The sequence below is a fragment of the Eptatretus burgeri genome, chromosome 13 (assembly GCF_056783735.1).
Source record: "Eptatretus burgeri isolate ZD-2024b chromosome 13, Ebu_testis_v1, whole genome shotgun sequence".
NCBI lineage: Eukaryota > Metazoa > Chordata > Myxini > Myxiniformes > Myxinidae > Eptatretus > Eptatretus burgeri.
Genome location: NC_140973.1, coordinates 68,944,673 through 68,957,903, shown reverse-complemented (window position 1 = coordinate 68,957,903; position 13,231 = coordinate 68,944,673). Strand labels below are relative to the sequence as shown.

The 13,231-nt window shown below is 47.4% G+C and overlaps 1 protein-coding gene across 4 annotated transcripts in view; it reads left to right on the top strand.

Annotated features, from left to right (window-relative positions):
• The first annotated feature begins 7,399 nt into the window (after window positions 1–7,399).
• The window catches only part of LOC147014714 (uncharacterized), a 91,850-nt gene continuing 86,018 nt past the window's right edge, over window positions 7,400–13,231 (top strand). For 2 of the 4 annotated variants that reach the window (XR_015050877.1, XR_015050876.1), the window contains exon 1: window positions 8,962–13,231. This exon is cut by the window's right edge and continues 110 nt beyond it. The gene's annotated coding sequence lies outside the window, so the exon portion shown is untranslated. Of the gene's footprint in view, window positions 7,576–7,752; window positions 7,921–8,961 lie in introns of those variants that run through there. The other 2 variants (XR_015050875.1, XM_085852859.1) reach the window with 2 other exon arrangements.

Here is a 13,231-nt window from a genome sequence, read left to right as displayed (position 1 = left end):
TCCCGGGCCGATAAACAATGTCGTAACTATAACAAGATAGATCTATCCGCCATCTCATTATTTTCTCGTTCTTAATTTTCCCGTTATTTTTCCCATCAAACATGAAGGCAACGGATCGCTGGTCCGTGACAAGTGTGAAGTGATTGCCCAGTAAATAATGCCTCCATTTATGTAGGGTTTCGACAATAGCGTACGCTTCTTTCTCTATTGCCGAGTGTCTCTGCTCGCTTCCTGAGAGAGTTCTCGAGAAGAACGCGACGGGTCGGCCGGACTGATTGAGCGTCGCGGCGATTGCGTGATTGGAAGCGTCTGTTTCCACCATGAACGGCACCGTGCTGTCGATCGATAATACCACGGAATTACTGATATAATCCTTGAGGCTGTGGAAAGCTTTTACAACAGTGACATCTGGTGGGAAGTTTTTGCAATGCACCAGGGGATGTATTTTTCAGAGTATTGGGGGATCCATCTAGCGTAGTAAGCGAACATCCCGATCACCCAACGCATTCTCTGCAGGTCATGAGGTGGGGGTAGCTCACGAAGTGGGCGCAATCGTTCAGGATCGGGCTTTATCGTGCCGTCGGCTATTGTGTAGCCGAGAAGATTAATTGACCTTGCCGAGAATACGCATTTCTCGTAGTTGAGGGTCAGATTATATTTTCTAGCAATGCTCAAGAATCTGTCCAGATTCATATCATGTTCCCCCCGATCCTTACCGCACACCGTGACATTGTTCACGTAAACAAAAGTGTCTTTGAGGTTTTCATCCGAGATGATGTTGTCCATAACTCGTTGGAAGCAAGCTACTCCATTAGTGACACCGAACGGAATCCTCCTGAATTGATAGAGGCGTCTACCTGCCTCGAACGCGGTGTAAGGTTTGTCTTACTCTCGAATGGGAATTTGATGATAGGCGCTTCGCAAATCGATGGTGCTGAATATTTTGTAATTGGCCACGCGTTCAACCATCTCGTCTATGTGCGGTAAAGGGTAGGCATCGAGTTGGGTGAAGAGATTCACCGTTTGAGAGTAATCGACAACCATTCATTTCTTATGGTTCTGGTTGGTGGTCACCAACACCTGCGCGTGCCATGGCGAATCGCTCGGTTCTATAATACCTTCTTCCAGTAATCGCTTGGTCTCAGAAGTGATGAAGTTCATATCGGCAGTGGTATATCGTCGCGATTTGATCGCTCTCGGTTTACAGTCCGGCGACAAGTTAGCAAACAGCAGGGGGGACGATACCTCTGCGGTGGTCAGAGCATTTAGAATTAGACAAGGTTTGCTTCCTCCAAAGGGTATTTCGACGCTCGCGTGCTGCTTGAGGACATTATGACCCAGAATTACATCTGCGCATAAATCACGAAGCACCAGTACCCTTACATCCCGATGCGTGTACCCTTTTACGTCCAACTCAACATTGCAGTACCCTCGTACGCGGGACTGTAGTGATGTGGAGGCCATGCATACCGTATTGTCTGTCGGGTGGATCTTCCATTTCCTGCCCTTCACTAGCGAGCTGTTGACGAAACTTTCAGAGCTACCGGTATCAATCAGAGCCTCAGCCATATGCCCGTTAATTCGTACGTTGATGATAACTTTGGATAGATTCCCCGGTGAAGCTGCTGTTACTTTCTTTTGTGAGTAGAGAGCCGCAGAAGTGGGTTTATTTCTTCTAAGAGTAGATTTGCATACCCTGGCATAATGCCCTTTCTTGTCACAATTCATGCATGTGGCATCCCTGGCGGGGCATTTGTTGCGGGAGTGTCTTTTATACCCACAAAAGAAGCATTTACCAACCGAAGTAGTTGCTGAGGAGTTTGACGAGGTCTGGGTATCCGATTCCTCGGGTTTATCTCCATCCTCAGTGTTGGAGGTGTCCCGGGGGGTTCCTTGAGTTTCCGCCATAGCAGCGTTCATTAGCAACACCGGTGTCCCATATGACTCAGATTGCTGCTGAGCCGTATCCATAGCTCGGGCCTGGTCAGCTACCATTTCAAGAGTGGGTTGTGCTTTCTCCAGTAAGCGTTGCCGAATGGGGGCTGCCCTGAGCCCTTGGATGAACGCCTCTCTGGTCGCTTCATCTCGGTGTTCCTCGGCGGTTACAGCCCAGAAACTGCAGTCTTTTCCCAACTGCCTCAGAGCTTGCAGGAACTGATTGATTGTCTCCCCGGCTGCTTGCCTGCGTGCGTTGAGAAGATGTCGTATGTATACCTCGTTCTTGCGCTTCACGTAGAGCGCCCGCAGCACGTCGATCGCTGCGTCGTAGGTGTCACACTCCGAGAAGAGCCTGAATACACTGGGCGAGACATGGTTTACAAGTGCGGCTAATTTGTCGGCTCCCTCTTCAATAATGGTCAGATAGTGTGAGAAGGAACGGAACCAATGTGACCACTTCATTTCCGAGTCAGTAGCGTTTGGGTCTGCATCGAACCTCTCTGGCTTGTAGATCTTGTCCATCGTCGGTTGAGGGAGCCGAAGGGATCAAGTGAAATAAATTGAAATGAATGCGAGGGAAAAACCTTCGGAGTGTAGGCTTTATTTCACTTGATTGAAGCCGCTTATACAGACACATCAGGGAATACATGTGCAGCCAGGAATACATGTGCAGCAAGGTATACACGTGCAGTCGATCACCGCAAAATAAATCAGCAATTAGCACGGAGTCCGGTATACTCTCAATTCTTACCATTCAATGAGTACCAAGTGAACCACCGCCGTAAACGACAATGCCCCAGGGACAATCCCACCGACCGCGCGGAATCTCGGTTTTATCTGTCCCGTGTGCGAGCCGCGCGACATGTGATCACGCGTCACATCCTTCAATTCATCACAGTAATGTTTGTGGTGCCTGAGGTGCAGCGGAACATGGATGGCGAGAGCGTAGCAGTAACTCCGCTTTATTGCGCGTCCGGATGTACATCACTGCCACCCCGAGCGGGCGAGTCATGATATACGAAAACCCAATCATGTGATACAGCACACTCCTCCCCTCGTAAAATGACAATTCTAATGATGAAATGATAATTATAACATGACCAAATGAAACCAATCAACAATCAAAATCCTCCAAGTACCGCGGCCGTCTCCTGACCCGCCTCGGACGGGCAGCGGCGCCAGACGGCCCAGGCTCAGACGCCTCCCGGCTCGGTCGAAGTGACACCTTCGCCGGACTCGCCCCATCCGCAACAACAACCGCCCCCGGCCGACAAGCTTGCTCGTCGTCCTCGGGCAGGACCGAATCAGGTGAACACCTCGCGGGCGTCGGCACGTCCGGCCCTGGTGATACAACGTCTGGCCACGGCGACATTACGGAGGCGGTGGGGGGGGGGGTAACGCTGAACAGCGATCATACATTTGGTCCACATGCCGCTTCCACACCTCCCCACCATCAGTCCGCACCATGCAATTGGCCGGCCCCAGTACCACAGAGACCACAGCCGGCACCCATTTGGACCCGTGCAAATAATCGCGCACCATTACCCGCTGTCCCACATCAAAACCGCGCAGCAGCGTCGGGCGCGACACCGTCCCACTCACCGACTTCCAGGTCGCAGCAAATCCAGCCTGGACCGGAATGCCCATCCATAGAGATGAATGGCAGGAGAATCACCGGTGACAGGATGAATAGCGTTCCTGTATTGGAGCAAAAAGACATCGACCACCGTCTGCACAGGTGCAACCCCCCCCCCCCCCCGCGCAAAGCCCGTTTCAACATTTTAACAAACGACTCCGCCTGCCCATTCGTTGCAGAATGATACTGTGCGGACCTTAGATGTCGAATACCATTTTGACGCATAAACTCATCAAATACACCTGCGATGAACTGCAGACCTTTATCAGAGACCAGAACCTCGGGTAACCCTTTATTAGCAAAGATCGTTCGCAGTTTTTCTGCTGTCATGTTCGCTGATGTATGCTGCATTACTACAACCTCTGGCCATTTAGAGAATGCATCGATCACAATCAAAAACATTTTGCCATTAACCGGCCCCACAAAATCCACATGGAAGCTCTGCCAGGCTCTCTGGGGTAGGCCATAGTCCCAATGCTCGACACAGGTTATCAGCATCTGTTTGACATGTGGTGCAACGCTTAACCAACTGCTCAATGTCTTTGTCCAACCCCGGCCACCACAACAGGCTACGAGCAAGACTCTTGGTCTTCACGACGCCAAGGTGACTGACATGCAGTTCTTCCAAACACCGCTGCCTGAACTTCGGTGGAATCACCGCCCTCATTCCCCCCATAACGCACCGTTGGACCAATGACAGCTCCGATGCGTGCGACGAGAAAGGCTGAAATGCCGGTGTTGAAGGTAGATCGCTCCAATTCCCCGTAGAAATCGCCTGGACGACACTGGCGAGCACTGGATCATGAGCCAATTTCACCGCGACCTGTTTGGCCGTGATCAGCCCACTTTGGACCTGGCCCAGCGCGAACACATCAACTCGGTCGGCCGACTCAGACGCAGCTGGACCCTCCGCGCAAGGCAAGCGTGAGAGCCCGTCGCAGTTAGCATGCTTTTCGGTGCTCTGGAACTGAATATCGTAATTGTACGCAGCAAGAAGCAGACAACACCGCTGTATCCGCGCGGCCGCTACCACTGGTACCCCGTGTTCGGGTCTCAGGATGAATTGAAGTGGTTTGTGATCCGTCTGCAAAGTGAAATGCCGCCCCAGCAGGTATTGATGAAACCTCCGCACACCCCAGACGAGGCTGAGAGCCTCGCGCTCGATCTGGACATATTCCCGCTCTGCTGCGGACAGGGTCCGGGATGCAAAACAAACAGGCCACTCGGAACCATCGTCCATCCTGTGGGAGAGCACTGCCCCGATGCCATATGCAGAGCTGTAGCTTGCCAATAAGAGCGGACGTGCAGGCTCGTAGTGCACGAGGACCGTATCCTCTGTGAGCAGCCGCTTGACGCGGTCGAACGCTGCCTGGTGTGCCGGCCCCCAGGCCCAGCGCTCGTCCTTCCTGAGCAACCGCGTTCACGGCACAAGCTGTGAGCTGAGCCCGCGCACGAACTTCTGGTAATACTGGGCCATACCAATGAACGAGTGCAGCTGCGTCTTATCTTGAGGCGGTGGTATGTGCTGAATCGCCTCCACCTTCCGAGAGCCTTTCAACAGCCCCTCCGGTGTGATGACGTGCCCGAGGTATTCCAAGCGCTGCTTGAAGAACGCGCACTTTTCTCTGTTCAAGCGCAGGCCGCACGCTTCTAGCTTCGTCAGCACTTGGGTAATGTTCGCAAGATGCTCGTCCGCCGTTTTCCCCGCAATGAGCACATTATCCAGGTAGGTTTGAGCGGGCAGGCCAATACAAACCTGATCCATGACTTTCTGCCACAAGGCCGGGGCCGAAGCAATTCCAAAACAGAGTCGGTTATATCGATAGAGTCCTTGATATGTGTTGATTGTCAAAAGGTCGCTACTCCCGGGATCCATCGGCAGGTGAAAATATGCATCACGCAAATCAAGCTTCGTGAAGTATTGACTCCCCGCCAATATTGCGTATATTTCATCGATTGACGGCAGTGGATATTGCTCCACGCTGAGCCCCGGGTTAACCGTGGACTTGAAGTCCCCGCACAATCGGACGTCTCCATTCCGTTTCAGCACCGTGACGACCGGGGTGGCCCAATCTGAGTACGACACCCGTTCGATCACTCGACAGGCCTCCAGCCTATCCAGTTCACCCTTGACCTTGTCCCGCAGGCCATATGGCACCGGTTGTGGTTTACAAAAACGAGTAACCACCGCCTCCTTCAGGAAGAGCTTTGCCTCCATGCCCTTGAGTTTCCCAAGGTCGTCGCAATACAAACCTTGATGTCTTTGCAGAATCTTCTCCAACTGATCCTCCCATCGGCTCGGCACGGGTTGCACAAGGTGAACGGTGGCCCAGTCTAGCCTGATGCGGGTCAGCCAGTCTCGGCCGAGGAGAGACGGACCCCTCCCCCGCACGACGTACAACGGAAGCGCGGTGACCTGGCCTTGGTACCGCACAGACACATCTGCCATCCCGACTGGCGTTATCTTCTTGCGGGTGTATGTGAACAGTGTGAGGTCGGACCTGATAAGCTTCAGGTCATTGAGTCTACGTGCGGTCTGTTCGCCGATGATCGACACCGCCGCTTCCGTATCAACCTGAAATGTGATCGGCGTGTTGTTCACTTCGACTTCCACATTCATCGGGCGTGCCGCCGCAGGGCCAATTGAAAACAGGCCCATCAACGGCTGCCGGTTTCGCCCCGGGTCGCCTCGCACATCGCCATCCCTGACCTTAACGGTGGCCAATGCCCCTCGGCACACACGCTTCAGATGACCCACCTTGTGACAACGTAAACACACGGTGCTTTTAAACGGGCACACACAGCGCAGTTGTCGACTTCCGCATCCCAAACACGTCCGCGGGGTCACCTTGCCGCTCGTGCGACCGCGCGGCGACGTCAGGCCCCGACCCCCACCTAAGGTCGTGCGTGCGTCCCGGGGCACTCGCGACACCGCGTGGGCCCCCAGGCCATCTGGCATGCTGCGGTCGGTGATGGCCCGAACATCTCCGAGAGTCTGCTCGACAGCTGCAGCAGTGTCGACCGCTGATGTAAATGTAATGGATTCACCCTTTAGCTGTAGAACTGCCGAAACCATTTTCGCATCTTGCAAACCAGAAATAAAATGATCTCTGAGCCGAGCTGGACGCTCCTCTGCTTTGAATTTGCAGGCCACGGAAGAATGCTTAATCCGCGCCACGAAATCAGCGACGCGCTCCCTTGTACCTTTCGCGAGGCGATCGAACTGGTATCGAGCCAGCTGTAATGACTTCTCCGGCGCCATGTGTGCTTTCATCTTCTGCACAATGTCCCGAAATGACAGCGCGTCCCCACTGGGCTTGTCTGGCGCCACCAAATCACTCAGCAGTCGATAATGCTCCACCGACAGCGAGGCGAGCAAGATCGACTTCTGTTTGCTCTTGTCGACCACATCATTCGCGTGGAAATAGCACCCCAATTGTTCCGAAAACAATTCGAAGTAGTCTCCGACGAAAACGGGCACCTGTCCATGCGCCGTGACTCGTCGATCAACCATCCTCGTCACCAACTGTGGTTTTTGAGGTGCAGCGGAACATGGAGGGCGAGAGCGTAGCAGTAACTCCGCTTCATTGCGCGTCCGAATGTGCATCACTGCCACCCCTAGCGGGCGAGTCATGATGTACGAAAACCCAATCGCATGATACGGCACAATGTTGAGGTTTTTTTTTTTCCAGATGAGATCCTGTTCTTGGCGGTGTCGTTGCTGTGAAGGTAATGTTGAGGTTATGTTAATTTTTTTTCCGATGAGAGCCTGTTCTAGGCGGTGTAGTTGTCGTTGTGAAGGTAATGTTGAGGATATTTTTTTTTCAGATGAGTTCCTGTTCTCGGCAGTCGTTGTTGTTGTGAAGGTAATATTGAGGTAATATTTATTTTTTTTAGATGAGATCCTGTTCTAGGCGGTGTAGTTGTCGTTGTGAAGGTAATGTTGAGTAATTTTTTTTTTCAGATGAGATCCTTTTCTCGGCAGTGGAGTTGTTGTGAAGGTAATGTTGAGGAATTTTTTTTTTTCAGATAAGATCCTGTTCTAGGCAGTGTAGTTGTTGTGAAGGTAATGTTGAGGTAATATTTATTTTTTCAGATGAGATCCTGTTCTCGGTGGTATAGTTGTTGTGAAGGTAATCTTAAATAATTTTTTATCGTGATTTGCATCCCGAATCCAGGCCAAAGTAACCGGAAATTGCAGCATCCAATGTAAGAAGAATTCTACGTTAGCTTCTCGGCTTTGCCTATTCCATATTATCAACGACAGTGGAGATGAACACCTCGTCACAGGAAACATATGACATCCAAGGAAGGACTTTTCTCTGGAAAGAATTCCAGTCTTGGAGGTAAGCTTCGAGTTGGGATTCGCAAGGTGGATTGTGGCAGATTCGTCGGCCAAAGGAGTTCCCAAAGGCTGCACTTTCGACGGAAGTTAACCACCGATGTGGATTGATCGGTTGTTTGTGTCATCTTGGTGAAGAGACAGAGTTAGTATGTGAGACCAAACATCATTCCATTTTATTACACATTGCACTGAAAGCGAAAAGCAGGATTAAGCAATTCGTTCATGTCTGTCCGTCCATTCGTCTGTCTGTCATATTAGTTTATGATCATTCTTTTGTGATTGAGGAACAACTTATTTGAATTGAATGTGATATTTTGAACACGAATCGGAGCATGACTAAAAAGACTAGTCTGATGTTTTAACATACTTTGGCCGAAAATTCATCCCGACCATGCATACACAGAGAGGAGTGAGATAATATTTTTTTACTCTTTCTGCCTAGCAGTCAAACAGAATTGAAAATCATTCAAAACAGGAAATGTACTGTTTTCAAGGACGTCATAATGGACACAAACAACAGGCACGAATAACTAACGTAACATGTTATATCGGGTGATGTAATCGGCGCTGGAGAAAATGGTGATAAAACCCACAATTTATTTATTTATATGCCTTCAAACCGATTTCAAAGCTTTATTCAAATTTAATTATACATTTGAACACTGTAGAACACAATTCGCCTTCATAATACTTCCAAAAAAACCCTCCAGTTTTGCAGAGGTGTGTTCAGTTGCCAAGTTTGTTGTGGAGCGCTCGCCAAGTGGCTTAAGCACTCAAGCATGCACTCCATTTGAAACGCTTTAGTAGGAATGGCTGGCCTAGCAAGCGCTAGCTCGCTGCTTGGTAACTGAACACAACTCAGTATTTGAACAGAATTAATTAATTTATATGACTTTCACAATCTTTATTTTATTTCAATTTAATTATATACCTGAAAGCTGTAGTACACAAGTTGTCTGTCATGATACTTCCATGAACCTACAGTTTTACAGTACTTCAAACGTAAAGGTTCATTGGGGTTGTGTATAAAGCTGGTGTTCGGGACTGTTTCTGGACTACTTCAATAGGACTAAACTTTTGGATAAAAAAAAAAGATTGTTAAAATCGTTATTTTAATAAAATTTAAGTACTGTACTGTAACACTGCTTGGGGTATGTGGTCTATGAGCTCTCGAGTCTTGCATTGGTTGACTAATTTATTGTCTTCTCCAGATCAGCAATCAAAGAAGTAACAGCAGCTTTACCTGTCACTTGGATGAGGAACTATATGACACACGGAATTATCTGTGAAGTGTCTTCGAGGATTTTCCAGAGATATAGAGAAGTTATTCATGTACTTTATACAGAAGAAATGGGAGAGGAACCTTGGCTCCATTGGAAAATCAGGAGAAAGAATGCCAGGACAATGTGCTGCTGATGCTTGTGTGCATGGAGGAAATCCACTTTCCACTCGAGGAGAGTTCCTTGGACGTCATTGGTAGACCACTTTATGAGCAGAGGCGGATGTCAAAGTGTCAAATGCTTGGGAAATATCCAGGGAGGCTCAGGCCATCCATTCACTGCTGAGATACCAGGAGGAGGAGGAAGAGCACGTCTATGGTGGAGTGACCCTCACCCAAACCAAACTGATTGTCTGTGATTAATGGCTTGCAGAAGAGATGAGAATTAAAGTTTATTTATTTCTTGAATGATTTACAATCATAGATTCTATTTGCTTCTGATGATAGGCAGAAGGCTGACTGTTTCACAGTTTAGAGGATCAATTTTGGTATTCCTTTTATTGCCAGAGGTGACTTCAGCTACCCTCTGAAAAGGGAGATGACCATCCTTCGACAAAGAAGGGAGGTGACCATCTGAGAAATAACTGCTGAAGAGAACAGAAAGAGAAGCCAAAACAGAGTCAGTTTTTGAGGATGAAGGTGCTGGTTCCATTGGTGCCAATTGTAGATGAGGTGCAGAGTTCAACCAGGAACTTTTCGACTTGTTCCAGGTACCAGTTTCTATGGTTAGTGGGTGAGATATGGGAAAGGGAGGAAGGCTTTGGAACTTGACCTTTTCCTGCAAAGTTCATATAATTTGCCTTTTCGCAAGCTGTTTTTACCGTGACTCCATTGTGCCCAGGGCAGTGTTTCGGGAGCATTTTTGTCCCTGATATATAAATTAACTTTATGAATGCTTGACCTTCTATGACCTTTTTCTTTTTTTTAACTGATAATTCCACATTGGATTGAACAGGTTCTCACTCCAGCAGGTAACTCACAGAAGTTCCATCCCTTTTACCTGACCCACAATGGATAAGTAGCTTGGCTCTGTAAACCTCACATTCATACCTTCTGGAATATTGGAAACATCACTTAACGAGAGCACAGAATGGGAAGTTTTAAGAAGAATGGACAATTTTATCCTATGCTTATTAATATACATAATTTGGAATTTTGTTGTGTTTGTAACCCACCTTCCCTTACCCAAGCACTAGTTAAGTGGTGTTTTACCAGTAAGGAAAAGTGTGTGTGTGTGTGTGTGTGTGTGTGTGTGTGTGTGTGTGTGTGTGTGTGTGTGTGTGTGTGTGTGTGTGTGTGTGTGTGGTGCATCAGGGGCGCCCATGACAACATCGTTAAAGTTTTCATCGCCAAGGGTGTTCCAATTTGCAATCTAGCCAAGGTACCAGCTCGTGGTGACTGACTCCAAAGGTACCAGGGGATATTTAGCTTCCACGAGTAAATGCTAGTAGATGTGACAGCCAGCTTAATAATATAACTTACAAATGAATATTGGCTCATTGATACAATGCCCTTCCTGCAAAGCACCATAAAGACAGCTTATAGGTGGGCCAGGAATTGTATCATACTCATCTTTGAGCCGTCTAGTCTGGGCTCCCCTGAGATATTCTGCCTTGCAGCCCAACACACAAACAAGAAGATGTAATGCAGAGCACGAAACTTGCAAAATTCATGAAACAAATTTGACCTCAAAATAATTGGTGGTTGAATTCCATGACAAAATATGCAACTCCTCTTCAAATTTCAAGTGAATTGGGTGACAATGGATAATTTTTGAAAATTGGATTATGTTGACCTTTTGACCTATGATAATCTCAAAAGTAATAGGTGGTTGAATTCAGTGACCTGATATGCAAATCCTCTTCAAATTTCAAGTCAATGGGATGAAAATTGAGGATTTTAGAAACACCACCTTAGTTGTTGACCTTGGGCCTTATGTTGACCTTTTGGTCTACGTTCACCTCAAAAATTATTAGCTGGTTGAATTTGTTGACCTGAAATATAAATCCTCTTCAAATTTCAGGTCAACCGGATGAAAATTGAGGATTTTAGAAATCTCACCTAAGTTGTTGACCTTTTGACCTCAAAAACAACAGGCTTCTTCCTTATGACAAACTCCACCATGTGGTGAAGTTTCGTGAAGATCGGTTTAACATTTTTACCAATGGGCAATAGACAGACAGACAAATAGACAGAATAGCAAGAAAAAGACGTCGTGCAGAGTATGATACTTGCAAAATCCACCCCCCCCTGCCCATCTCCAAAGGTTGCCATGGATACATCAAATTGTCCATTTCATAAAGATTAAAATTGACAATCTTAATCAAAGCTCAGGTCAAGCAGATGAAAATTGATGATTTTAGAAGTTTGACCTTGAGTTGACTTTTGACCTTTTAACCTCAAAAATGGTTGTTTTTCAAATTCAGTGATGTACGATGAAATTGCTGCTTAATTTTCAGGTTAATTGGATGAAAAATGAATTTAGAAATTTGACCTCAAATTGATCTCTGACCTCAAAATCAATAGGTTTTTCAGTTGAGATGACCTCCGCACCTTGGTAAAGTTTCATAACGATCATTTTGGAATTGTGACCTTTAGGTGATTGACAAACAAAATGACAAATAGACAAGAAAAAACTCGACTGCCCAATATACTTGAAAAATCTTCCATTTTGCAAGTAAAATACACGATGGGATCTTTAATGTACACATTTTATATGGGACATCTGCTTTAACATTCCCTCTGAAGGACAGTTGCTCTCTGATGCAATACTCCTTCTAGCGCACTTATTGATAAAGATGGATCCTGACGAGGTAAGGTAGCTCGCCTCCACTTTGATGTATAAAGGGCAGTAGAAAGATCAGTCAGCACAGAGATCTTCCTGAAGACCATCTGTGTTCTATAATAGCTTGCAGGGAAAGGTTTTAACTCTGTTCGCCTGTTTGGTGTTCCCATCTCAACACATAGGTCATTTGGCTGGGATTCCATCATTCTGATACCATGCGTGAGTACTCCGTTGATTTGTCCATTGTGTACTCTCCATGTATAAGGTGAATGTACGTTGTTAACTCCTGACGTCCTTGTCATACATGTGTAAGCTCCTCATTGAGCCTTGGATCACTTCTTCCTCAACAGCATTCTTAGGGCACTTCGACTGCGGTCGCTAACATGGATCCTGCTCCACCATTTGGGTCGGCCGTGTACCAATTCTTTATCCACACCTTTCTTCCTCATAACCACTTCCACAAAATCAATCCATATCTCCTCTTCGGTCTGCCACGCCATCTCTTTCCAGGTGGTATTCTCATCATCCTTCTGCCCACATACTCTTCATCTCTTCTCATCACATGTCCATACCATCTCAATCGACTTCTTAGATCACTCTAAAAGATTACAGAACTGTTTTACTCGTATCCTGTTCTTACAAATCAGAGCTTAGATATGTGTGTATACATTCTGTCTCGGTATCTTGTACAACCTTCACTATAGTATACTTGCTGTAATTGTAAAACTACCGTAAACGCTTCTGTGTTTTCGAACCACCACTCTCCTTAACCCACAAACTGCCGATAACATTCTGACGATGAACTTAAAAAAAAAAACCACTTGATGTTGACACCACACTAAATTACATCTGCGAAGTGAAAATGTTCTCCAGGTCTAGATTGATTTCATCAAGGTAACTCAAATGACATGTTCAGTGTAACTCAGTATAACTTTTAGTACTGCTGTGGCTGTTTGTAATGGAAACAAAGTGAGTGGTTCGAAGGTTGGCCCCATAGGAGCCAAAGAGAATAGAACAACACGGCCCTCGTCTCCAAAAGTCAAAGGTTAGACTGGGAAACGTGGCTGGAGCAGGAGGCCGGAAAGCGATTGCTCTCTCCCTGCTGGGCTAACTCTGCTTGGACAGAGCAATGCAGCACTCTGCGGAAGCCTTAGCCATAATGAAATACACCGGCTGCTCACCGCTACACTCATTAACCCTTCCTCTGGGAGGAAGGCGTGTTCGGGTACTTGGTGCCCATTTTTTTCC